Source organism: Phascolarctos cinereus, unplaced genomic scaffold (genome assembly GCF_003287225.1).
Source record: "Phascolarctos cinereus isolate Bilbo 61053 unplaced genomic scaffold, phaCin_HiC Scaffold_4;HRSCAF=312, whole genome shotgun sequence".
Taxonomy (NCBI): Eukaryota; Metazoa; Chordata; class Mammalia; order Diprotodontia; family Phascolarctidae; genus Phascolarctos; species Phascolarctos cinereus.
The window spans coordinates 639,037,803-639,051,136 of record NW_027555847.1 but is presented as its reverse complement, the minus strand read 5'-3'; positions in this window follow the sequence as shown (position 1 = coordinate 639,051,136).

The window sequence follows — 13,334 nt, the reverse complement described above, 5'->3', positions numbered from 1 at the left end:
AGGACTCATAATGAAACATGCAGAATAGATGAAACAGATAGAAAGCTGATAGAATCAAGAGCTCTTTCTTACTCTTTCTTTCTTTTTCTGGAAATGGCTAGCATGGAAATTTATTTTGCAACACTACACATACTTGTAATGGGCTTTATTTCTCTTGCCTTCTCAGTGGGTGGTGGAATAGAAAAGGGGGGAGGGATGATTTGGAGCTAAAAATAAAATATAATTGAATTTTTAAAAAAACAGAGGAACCATTTCTCTGTGTGTGTGTGTGTGTATGTGTGTGTGTGTGTGTGTATGTGTGTGTTTGGTAATCTCCCACAGTGTTACATACAATCTTGGACCTATAATAGGCGTTCGTTAAAGGCGAGTTACTTAATATTGATGGTACAGAAATCATTCCACTTAGAAGAATGATCAAAACTGAATTCAAATTCACAAACCACTTAGTAAGTACACAGTGGACAGAGAGTACTTTGCTAAGCACTGAGACAGACACAACATTTAGATAAAACATAATCCATGCCTTTATGAGGTTTGGTAGGGGATAAAAATAGAGACACAAATATATCCTATCTTACGTAATGTGGTAGAAGCAATATACTGAGCAACACCAGCACTGCTACCTCAACCTTCATGAAGTTATGCTAGCTTTTCTTTAAAAGGTATTGAAATTTTTCAGGGCAGCTAGGTGGTGCAGTGGATAGAGCACAGGCCCTGGAGTCAGGAGGACCTGAGTTCAAATTTGACCTCAGACACATGATACTAGCTGTGTGACTCTGGGCAAGTCACTTAAGGTATTGAAACTTTTCTCCGGATTTAATTGGTTCAAGGGACTAAGGCTTGGGATACTGATGTGTCTTCCTGATCCCTTGGATACAAAAAAAAAAAAAGGGTATGAGAGGCTGGAGCTCCTCCCTCAGGCTTCTGACCATAGACAAGCAGCATGCACAACATTAGGAAGCCCTCTTTAATGGAATCAATGCTTCCTCCCAGGTGAACATCCCTTACCTGCTTTGAATGCCCTTCTGTTATGACTAAACAAATCTCCTTTTGTTCACTTAGTTGGATCAGGGGTTCTTGGACTTTTTTGGTGTCATGGATCCTTTTGGCAGCCTGGGAAAGACTGTGGATTCCTTCTCAACCGATGTTCTGTTGCCTACATTCAAAACTGAAGAAAATCCCATTTGTTAGGAAAAAAAAAATTATGTATGTATATACACGCACGCATATGTACATATGCCTACATACATACACACACATATATTTTCCCCAGCCAAGTTCACAAAACCCCTAAAACCTATCCACAGACACCTTGGGGTACTGTGGACCACAGCGTAAAAGCATTTATTTTGAATAGATCCTTATTTTGTTCCAGTTTTAAACCTAAACTTCCAGAGGATTGCCCTGAGCCAAGCCTAGCCCAAGAGTCATGACTGAAAATGGGAAGGCTTTTTGAAAAAAAAATTTTTGCGTTGGTGTTTAAAGAAAGAATATTGGGGCAGCTAGATGGCACGGTGTATAGAGTACCAGGCCTAGAGTCAGAAGAACCTGAGTTCAAATCCGGCCTCACACCAGACACTTGACACGTGCTAGCTGTGTGACCTTGGGCAAGTCACTTAACCCCAACTGCCTCACCAAAAAAAAAAAGAAAGAAAGAAAAAGAATGAATATTGAGGATATTGCAGAGCATTCATGGGAGGCAAAGAATGGACTATGTTGACAGAAACACAGAGGACATACTAGAGAATAATGCTCTATTAGGTTGGAATGCTAGAGTCATATAAGATTATGGAGGGCATTGAAGGCTAAATAATGGAGTTTCAACTTAACTAGATGTGCAAAAAGACTCCATGATGATTTTTGAGCAGAGAAGTGGTCCAAACAGGGCTATGAGTTAGGAAGCTAAGTGTGGCAGCAGACTTATGTGAAGAGTGACTTGGAAGAGGAAAGAGTAGAGATGGGCAGACCCATCAGGCATTTCATTAGAGAACCTGATGTCTTTTGTCTGATCTTTGGGACAAATGCTTCCACTTTCTGGGCACAAAAATATTACCATGAGCCTCAGTCACATAGCATGGCTATAAAATTCAAAGAAACAAAGCCACATTAACATGCAATCATTTTATTTCTGGCAGAGTACTGAAAGCTCATTATATCTGAACTTAACAAAACAAGAATTCACAGGCTCTGCATGTTTGGCTTGCAATTAAAGCCACTTCCCCCTCCTCCCCTCTCCCTCCATCTGAAGTCAAATGGAAGAAACAAAACAAACAAAAAAAAACCCTTCTGTATATTGTTCTCAGAATGGAATTCTTTCTAAATTAGTTAAGAAATTTCCATTGCAGCTTCTTCTCCCTTCATTAATACTAGATATATTTTAAATGTGTTTTACTATGACTTAATTAGCTATTAGCTAAAAATGAAAGTTATCGGAGATGCTTGGTATAGAAAATTCACCCTGTCAGCTTTCATTAGCTGCCTAGTCATAACATCTTAATCATAAAAGCCACATAACTCTATCACTGCCCAGGTCAAGAGTTCTAAATTCTGCACAACTGGAGCTCTGACTATTTAATAGCCCAAAGCATTCCAAAAAGGAGGGAGAGGGAAGTAATGAACCAGTAATCATTAAGATACGGAGAAACAGAACAATTTTAGGACGGGAAAGGAACCTAGAGCTTATTTAGTTCAGTCTCTCTGCCTTGCATTTTGCAGATTAGGACCCTGAAGCTCAGAGAGGAGAAGTGTCTTACCTATGTATGGTCATATACTAATTTGGGACAGTGTCAGAACAGCATGATGTTGCATCCAAAGAGCACGGCATTTAGAGTCCAAGGACCTCAGTTTGAATTACCTACCTCTGCTATTTACTCTCTAGGTGATCTAGTTAAGTCATTTATCTTTTCTGGGTCTTGGTTCTTTCCCCTGTAAAATGAAAGAGTTTGACACTGGAGCAAGAGAATGAGCAGATCCCAGGGGAAAGGAGGACCGTGAGATTTCAGAAGGTAGGAATCAAATCCAGTTCCTATCAAATCATGGTTCCTAATCAAGACATCTCCAAAGGCCTCCTGGTGGAAAATGCTGTCCACATCCAAAGAAAGAACTATGGAGTTTGAATGCAGATCGAAGCATGCTAGTTGCTATTTTTTTCTTCTGCTATATTTTGTTTCCTCTTTCTGGTGGTTCCTCCTATTGGTTCTGAGTCTTACTTACATCACTAATGTGAAAATATGTTTAATAGCAATGTATATATATAGCCTATATCAGATTGTGTACCGTCTTGGGGAGGGAGGTGGGAAGGGAGGGGGAGAAAATTTTAAAACTCAAAAGCTTATGGAAGTGATTGTTGATAAATCAAAATAAATTAATTTTAAAAAAGAGCTCCTTCCTAGGAAAGCCCATTCCTTGGACAAATGGACATTTTCCTGGCTTAATTCAACCTTCAGTTTTTCAGTCAACCAACAAGCATTTTTTTTTAGGCAATTGGGACTAAGCAACTTGCCTAGGGTCACACAGCTAGTAAATGTTAAGTGTTTGGTCTGAGGTCACATTTGAACTCAGGTCCTCCTGACTTCAGGGCCTGTGCTCTATCCACTGGGACAGCAAGCTGCTCCTGCCAACAAGCATTTATCAAGAGCCTGCTAGGTGCCAAGTACTATGCTAAGCACTGGGGATACAGAGAGGCAATGAATGAATGAATGAATGAATGAATGAATGAATGAATGAATGAACTGTTCCTGCCCTCAAGAAGCTCTCAGTGTAATGTGGGAGATAACTTTCAAACATCTATGTACAAACAAGCTAGAGACAGGATAAACTAAAGGGACTGAGAAGGAAGGCACTAAGATTAAGGGTGACTAGGAAAGACTTATTACAGAAGGTAGACTTTTAGCCATGACTTAAAGGAAGCCAGGGAAGCCAGAGTCAAAGATGAAGAGGGAAACTGTGCCAGGCACTGGGAGAAAAATAGGTCAAAAGAGTCAGAAATCAGACTGTCGTGTGCTAAGAACAAGGACATCAGTGTTACTCATGTTTTACTTGTTAATGATCTTTAATTAAAACCAATATGAAGGTCTTCCCTAGATGAGAACTAGAACTTTTAAGTCAGAAGTGACTTCTTGCCCTCCAGGAAATGATGCAATCAATTGAGCAATCATCCAGTAAATCATCCAGAGGAAGAAGAAACAACTGTCAATCACCACACAATCAAATATTTAGTAATTATTCATTCTGTGGCTTGAACACTGTGCTAGGCAGTAGGGACACAAGGACAAAAATGACAGAGTTCTTGCCCTCAAGGACCTTAAAATCTGCAAGAAGGAAAAAAAAAACATACAACTATATAAATAAACTTGAAGTATGTACCAGGGAAAAAACTAGTAGCTAGGGAATAGAAAAGGGCTCTGCAGTAGATAACACTTAAGCTAAGCTTGGAAAGGTTCTAGGGATTCTACGATCCAACCATACTCAGTGGCTGTCATCTGGTGATCTTTCTTGTTCTTTTTGGCTGAATTCTTTGAGAAATCTGGCTGCAATAATTGCTTCCGTTGTCCATCCTCTTACTCTCTTATAACCTTTTGCAGTCTGGCTTCTGACTTCATTGAACTGAAATGGCTCTCTGCAAAATTACCAATGATTCTTTTCTCAGTCCTCATCCTTTTTCACCTTTCTAAAGTCTTTGACACTCTTGAACTCTCTCTCCTCATAGATACTCTCTTATGTCTAGGTTTTTATGACACTGTTATCTTCTGATTCTCCTTATATCTGTCTAAACATTCCTCAGTCACTTTGCTGGTCCTTCTATCCATTTCTCACACATCAACCATGGGTGTCCCTTTAGGCTCTGTCCTGAGCCCTCTCATCTGTTCCTTCTGTGGCATCTCAAACACTAGCTATTTAACCAGAGGTCTGGAGGCCTATACAGAACCTATCAGATTGCTGAGATGATGTCTCCATGTAAAGGAAGCTAGAGATATGCTTCTGGAAGAATTGTGATGACTGGAGCATGCATAGACATTCCATGGCATGTTCAGGTTGGCCAGCTACAGGGTTGGGAGGAAACCTTTTTCTACTGGCTATGTACCTAGAACACTTTTTATCTTCAAAAGGGCCAGATATCTTTGTATATTCAAGTCGGGGGAGCGAGGTGATTCCTTCACTGGCAGATTTCAGTGAAAAATCTATGCTGTAAATAGAAGAGGCCTTAGTTTCTTCACCTTCCAAGGCCATTTGAACCCTAGTGAACAAGCATGTCCTTGGGTATTTTGTTCATTCTTTTCCAGTATAGGTGCTGAAAATGGAGTCTCCAGTTTGGGGAGTTTTAAAGGACAAGTGAGTGAGCCATTTGAATCTGGGAGTCAGACCTGGGTTTGGCTCTGCCTCCAATGTGACTTGCAAGCCTTAAGGAAGAAGGGAAAAGAACTGAATCTTTGGGACTGGTGTTTGGTACCCCAGTGCAGGGGAAACACTCAACTGGCAGCAAAACCGCCTTTAGACAAGAAATCAGTAGAAGTGATACCATATAGGTACTGAGATCCATCATAAACCTAATTTCCTCCCAGAGACTGAAGAGTTGTAGAGAAGATTATGCCACTGAGGTATTGGAGGTAATGCCTGTAGGTTTGTTTTTTCTCATCTCTGAAGTAGCTATCCCTTTGTAAAAAAAAAAAAAAACAAAAACAGAAACAAAAAAAAAAACCACTACAGTTATAATAAGGTGGAGATGGTGGGGAATCTTGAAGAGGAAGCAAACATTCTACCTTAAAATATGTTACAGAGAAAGGGAAGGAAACTAAATCCAGTCAGACATGTGCCTTAGACTTTAAGAGAATAGATTTCAAAGGGATCAGAGAAAATATGGGTAGGTTCCTAAGAACCCAAATTGTATAAAAGTCAAGCCTAGGGAGTTCTTAGAAATGAAATTCTGGAAATCCAAAGAGAAATGATTCCTATTTGGAGGGAAAGGGGAAGTAGTCTTAAAGTATCAACATGGTTGCCCAGAAACTTGGTTCCTCATTAACTGACTTAGATTATTAAATTATTTTATTGTTTTTGTTATTCAAAACTTGTCTTCACAATATGTCCCTACTCCCTTCTCCTATCAGGTAGTTATCTCTTATTTAACACAGAAAGAGAGAATAGATTTCTAGGAGCCAAGATGGTGGAGAAAGCAGTAAATCACCATAACTCTCCCATATCCACTTCTAAACAATGATAAAATAGCACCCCAAAACAAATCCTGGAAGAGCAGAACCAGCAAAAAGACAGAATAAAACAATCTTTTAGCCCAAAAAGCTCAGAAGGCTGGCAAGAAAGGTCTCACTCAGGTTTAAAAAAAAGAAGCACAGTCCAGGATAGGAAGTGTTGAAGCAAGCCAGCAGCAAGCCCCACCTCAGCAAACCAGTGAGAGATCCTGAGCCCCAGGGTGGTGGATCAGGCAAACACCAGCACTAGGACACCCCATGTGCCTCCGCATAGCCAGGGGAACAGCAGACTCCAACTCCCAGAACCACCATGTGCTTCAGCATAGCCCCAGGCAAACAGGCAGCCTCTGGAAACCAGACCACCACATGCTTCAGCATAGCCCTAGGAAAACACAGAAGCACCTGACAGGCCTCAGTACACCAATGCTGGGACCCTGGTTTAGCCCTAGGCAAGCTGACAGACCCTTATGGCCTCCAGCAGCACCAGCCACACCCCACCTGACCCCCTCAGTGCAGCACTAGACATGAAGGTCCCTCATGGGCCTCAGGGGAACATTAATGCAGTAGCAGGTAAATAGGCAGGTTCTGTAGCCCCTGGCACAAGAAGTCTGAGACAAAGGAAAAAGGCCAAAAAAAGATGAGAAAGAAAAAACCAAAACTAAAACTAAAAAAGAATCCAACCGTAGAAAGTTACTATGGTGACAGGGAAGATCAAGACACAAACTCAGAAGAGGACCACAATTTCAAAATACCCATGGGCAAAACCCTGAAGAAAAGTGGGAAGTGGTCTCAAGCCCAGAAAGAACTCATTGAAGAGCTCAAAAAGGAGCTTCAAAATCATATAAGAGAAGTAGAAGACAAATTGGGAAAAGAAGTGAAAGTGATGCCAGAGAATTATGGAAAAAGAGTCAACAGCTTGGAAAAAGAAAACAACTGCTTAAAAAGTAGAAATGGCCAAAGGGAAAAGGAGATATAAAAATCCATTGAAGAAAACAACTCCTTAAAAAGTACAACTGCTCAAATGGAAAAGGAAGCACAAAAGCTAACTGAGGGAAACAACTCCTTAAAAGTTAGAATTGGGCAAATGGAAGCTAATGGTTAAAAGAAACATCAAGGATCACTCAAACAAATTCAAAAGAATGAAAAAGATAGAAGAAAATGCAAAATGCCTCTTTGGGAAAAAAAAAAATTAAAACAACTGACCAGGAAAATGAATTCAGGAGAGACAATGTCAGAATCATTGCACTACCTGAAAGCCATAATCAAAAGGAGGACCTGGACAGCATCTTTCAAGAAATTATCAAGGAAAGCTGCCCTGATATCCTGGAACCAGAGGCCAAAAGAAACATCGAAAAAATCCATCGATAACTTCAAGAAAGAGATCCCAAAACAAAAACTCCAAGTAACATTATAGCCAAATTATAGAACTATCAAGTCAAGAAAAAAATACTGAAATGGCCAGAAAGAAACAATTCAGATATCGGGGAGCCACAATCAAGATTTCACAGAACTTAGCACCTTCAACATTAAAAGATCAGAGGTCATGGAACATGTTATTCCAGAAGGCAAAGGAGCTAAGACTACAACCAAAAATCACCCACCTGAAGAAATTAAACATAATATGTCAAAGAGAAAAAAATGGTCGTTCAAGGAAATAGAAGGATTTCAATCTTTTATAAGGAGAAGACCAGAATTGAACAAAAAAAATTGATCTCCAATATCAAGACCCAAGAGAAGCTTAAAAAGGGAAAAGAAAACATGTGGGATTTAATGGAACTGAACTGTCTATATCCCCACATATGAAGATGGTACTTTTTTAATTCTTAAAAAGTGTACCACAGCTAGAAGGAATATACATAGACAGAAGGTATGGGTATAAGGTATATTTGAGGGAATGACATAAAAAAATAATTAAGAGATGAGAAAGAGGAGTACACTGGGTGCAGAAGGAATGGAGAGGTAGAATGAGATAAATTATTTCACATGAAGAGGTATGAAAGACCTATTACAGTGGAGGGAGAGATGTGCATCATTTGAATCTCACTCTCATGAGTATTGCCTCAAAGAGGGAATAATACACACAATCAGTTGAATGCAGAAATCTATTTTACCTGACAAAAGAAGTAGGAGGGAAGGACATTAAGTAAAGGGCAGCGAAGGGACTGACAGAAGAGGGGCCAGACCAGGGAAGGCAGTAGATAGAAGCGAAACACTGTCAAGGAAGGAAAGGATTTAAGGAGAGAGAGGAAAACAGGAGGAAAAATAGGGTGGAGGGAAATACACAGTTAGTAATTATAACTGTGAATGTGAATGGGATGAACTCTTCCGTAAAATGGAAGCAAATAGTAGAGTGGATCAAAAAAACAGAATCCTATAGTATGTTGCTTACAAGAAACACACTTGTAGCAGAGAGATACACACAGATTAAAGGTAAGGGGCTGGAGCAGAATTTATTATGTATCAGCTGAAGTTTAAAAAAAAAATAAAAAGCTGGGGTAACAATACTGCTCTCAGACAAAGCAAAAGCAAAAATATACTTAATTAAAAGGGATAAGGAAGGAAACTATATCTTGCTAAAAGGTACCATAGACAATGAAGTAATATCAATACTAAACATATATGGACCAAGTGGTATAGCAAACAAATTCTTAAAGGAGAAGTTAAGTGAATTAAAGGTTCATGACCAAATAAAAGACAGAGAGCATTATGAAATGTAAAATAGATAATATGATTATATTAAATTTAAAAGCTTTTGCACAAACAAAACCAATGCAACCAAGATTAGAAGGGAAGCAGAAAGCTGGGAAATGATCTTTACAGCAAGTGTCTCTGATAAAGGGCTCATTTCTGAAATATGTAGAGAAGAGCCAAATTTATAAGAATACAAGCCATTCTCCAACTGATAAATGGTCAAAAGATAATGAAGAGGCAATTTTCAGAAGAAATCAAAATTACCTATAGGCATATGAAGAAGTGCTCTAAATCACGTTTGATCAGAGAAATGCAAATTAAAACAATTCTGAGGTACCACCTCACACCTATCAGATTAGCTAATATGATTTAAAAAAAAATGAAAATGATAGTTGTTGGAGAGGATGTGGGGAAATTTGGGACACTAATACATTGTTAGTGGAGTTGTGAACTGATCCATCCATTGTTGGAGAGCAATTTGGAACTATGCCCAAAGGGCAACCAAGCTGTGCATAGTCTTTGATGTAGCAATGCCACTACTAGGTCTGTATCCCAAAAAGATCTTAAAAAGAGAAAAAGCACCTACATGTGCAGTAATATTCATAGCAGCCCTTTTTGTGGTGGCAAAATATAGGAAACAGAGGGGATGCCCATCAGTTGGGGAATGGCTGAACAAGCTGTGGTATATGAATGTAATGGAATACTATTGTGCAATAAGAATGATAAACAAGCAGATTTCAGAAGGAAAAAATCTGGAAATACTGGTATGAACTGATGCAAAGTGAAATGAGCAGAACGGGGAAACCATCGTGCATAATATCAGAGATATCATATGGTGATTAAGCATGAACGACTCAGTTCTTCTCACCAACACAATGACCCATGACAACTACAAAGGACTCAGGAAAGAAAATGCTATCCACATCCAGATAAACAACTGATGAACTCTGAATTCAGATCGAAGTGTACTTTTTTTCACTTTATTCTTTTTTGTGTTTTTTTTTCTTTTCATCTATTTCTTATTTCACAGCTGTGCCTAATATGAAAATATGTTTTACATGATAGCACATGCATAATCCATGTCAAATTGACTACCATTTTAGGAAGACGTGAAAGGAGGGGGAGAGGGAGAAAAAAATGGAATTCAAAATCTTGTAAAAATTAATGTTAAAAATTGTCCTAACATGTAATTGAGGAAAAATGAAATACTATTTAAAAATAAATAAAATAAAAGTAAAAGAGAGGAGAGACAGAGAGAGAGAGAGAGACAGAGAGAGAGAGAATAGAATAGTTCTGCAAAACTAATCAATTAATCAAGTCTGACACTATATGCAGTCTTCTGCATTGACAGTCTCCCATGTCTGCAAAGAATGAAGTAGATTCTCATATCTTTTCTTTACAGCCATGCTTGGTTATTATAATTATAAAGCATTCAGGTTCTATTTTTGTTGTTGCTCTTTTCCATTTATGTGGTTGTAGTCATTGTGTGTATTGATTTTCTGATTCTGCTTGCTTTACTTTGCATCAGTTTTTATATTCATCATTTCTGAGAGTGAAGTAATATTCCATCACATTGATGTACCACGATTTGTTTAGTCATTCCCAAGTCAATGGGCATCTACTTTTTTCCCTAGTTCTTTACCACCAAAAAAAAGATACCATGATAAATATTGTAATTTATATGTAACCTTTCTTTTATCTGCCTGAAGATTATGCCTAGTAAAGGGATCTCTAGGTCAAAGGATATATACATTTTATTTTATAAATATATTTATATATACATTCATTTCTTAGTCAAATTCCAAGTTGTTTTCTAAAATGTTTGAACTATTGCAAAGCTCCATGAATATATATATCAGAACACCTGTCTTTCCCTAGCCCTTCCAACATTAACTATTCTCACCTTTTCTAATTTTCGCCAAACAACTGGGTGTGAGTTAAATATCTAAATTGTTGTGATTTGCATTTCTTTTATTAGTAATTTGGAACACGCTTTCATGTGGTTTGCCATTTTTTGAAGAACTGTTGGCTCATACTCATTGACCACTTAGCCACTGGTGCATGGTTTTTATTTTTTCTTAGTTCCCTATATATTTTGGTCAGCAGATATTAAGAGATATTTGAGGTAAAGATTTTTCCCCCAACCACTTTGCTTTTCTTCTTAGTTGCACTAATTTTGTTTATTCAAAAGTTTTTCAGTTTCACGCAACAGAAACTATCTGTCCTATAGTTGATCACCTTTATCTATTGTTTAGTTAATAATTCCTTCCCTAGCTATGATTATGAAAGATGTATGATTTTATTCTCTTCTAATTTATTGTTCTAGATCAATTTTGAGCTTGCTGAGGTATACATTGTAGGATGGACCAAATTGCATTTAAAATATGAATGAATACAAAAGCATAGCATGATCCTATAAAAATAACTTCAGACACACTAAAATTCAGAATGAGTTGAGGCTAATGGGAAAATTGAAGGTAACCAAAAGGCAATATTAGTTATATTGCAGAAAAGAGGACAAAGAAAGGGTAAATGGGATTAAAGTAACAGATGACAGAAAAAAGCAGAACTAATACATTCTTATTTTTTATATCTGTTTTCCCTGCCAAGGAAGATTATCTTTCATATTCTTGGAAAGAACAAAACTGACTAACAGAGAATTGATGTCCAAGATAAGTACGGAAATAATAAGAACATTTACCTTTCTCTTATGAGTTCATGTTACAAGACCTAGATGAATCCCAGGTACAGAAAGAAATGGCAGCTGTCATTGCTGAGCCACTATCAATGATTATTACAAGGTCAATGAAAATGAGGAAGATACCCCAGGACTAGGTAAGCACAAATGTCCTCATTTTCCAAAGAGACAACTGAGCAAAAGAACCATAACTAGGAATTTTTGTAACTGGTGCAAATTCCATTGAAAGAGGTGAAAAGAAAGGACATATAAACAAATAATCTGCTAACCCTCACTCTCTAGCAGAAAATTCAAAATCCTTTATTTACTTTTTCAAATAACACAAATAGGGCTGTATTAATAGAGCAGCTAAGTGGACAGTGTATAGAGCACCATGCTTGCAGTCAGGAAGACTTGAGTTCAAATCTGGCCTCAGACACTTAATAGCTGTGTGAGTCTGGGTAAGTCTCTTAATACTGTTTGCTTCAATTTCCTCATCTGTAAAATGAGCTAGAGAAGGAAATGGCAAACCACTCCAGTATCTTTGCCAAGAAAACCCCAAATAGGGTCACAAAGAGTTGGACACAACTGAAATGACAGACAAATATAGATATAGATATAGATGTCCTTATCCTCTCCTCCAAACATATATATACATAGATTTATTATATATATACATATATATAGCTTATGACTATAGATATATCTAAATACAAACCTTTCAAATAAGTAAGATATATGTTTAGTTTTTCTTAGTGTTCAGGGATAATCATCTTTGGCATGACACATCCAAACACACACACACACACACACACACACACACACACACACACACCCTTGAATGAGCCCTGAGAGCAAGAGTGAAGAATAGCCTGAGAATAAGAGCACCATGGCAATAGGACCATTAAGGATAAAGTAAGTGGGTGGCACAGCTCAGGGGTAGAAAAGGGAAATGTGATGTCAGAGGGAAGAGGTAGATCACTATAGTAGGAAATGCCCTATTACCATGTCACTCTAAAACAAAGTCTCAGTTACTCTGCTCTAGTTAAAGTTTTGTGAAACTATAGACCATTAAACTTGACTTAATGTATAGAAAAATTCTAAAACATGCTATTAAAGGAAAATGGTGAATATCTAGAAAAGGAAAACTGTGACCACAAAGAGCCAACATGTCTTCATCAAAAATGGGTCATGTCAGATATGTTAATTTCTTTTTTTTTTTTCATTTTTTTCTGACTGGTTATCTAGACTGGGGGATCAGGGAATATTGTAGATAGAGTTCACCTAGATTTTATGGAAATATTTAACACACCCTTTCATACTATCCTTATGAACAAGATGGAGAAAAATGGGGTAGATGTTAGTGCAATTGGGTAGATTTGGAACTGATTAAAAGACTTGCCAAAAGAGTAGTCATTAATGTTTCAAAGCAAAGTGGGTAACTGACCTCTAGGGGTGTGTCCCAGGGAGCTATCCTTGACCTTATGCCATTTGATATTTTATCAATAACTCGGATAAAGACATAGATATCATGCTTATAAGATCTACAGGTTTCACACAGCTAAGAGTTACCAAAATGGTTACCCACGTTCAAAACAGATCACAAGAGGTTTGTTGAAGCCAAATCAATTTGACTTCTGGGACAAATTACAAAGGATGGAATTTCATAAGGATAAATATTCATTCACACATCTATAAGAAATGATTTTCACAAGTCAAGATGATGGAGGCATGGATGATGCAGACATATACAAAAGTTTATG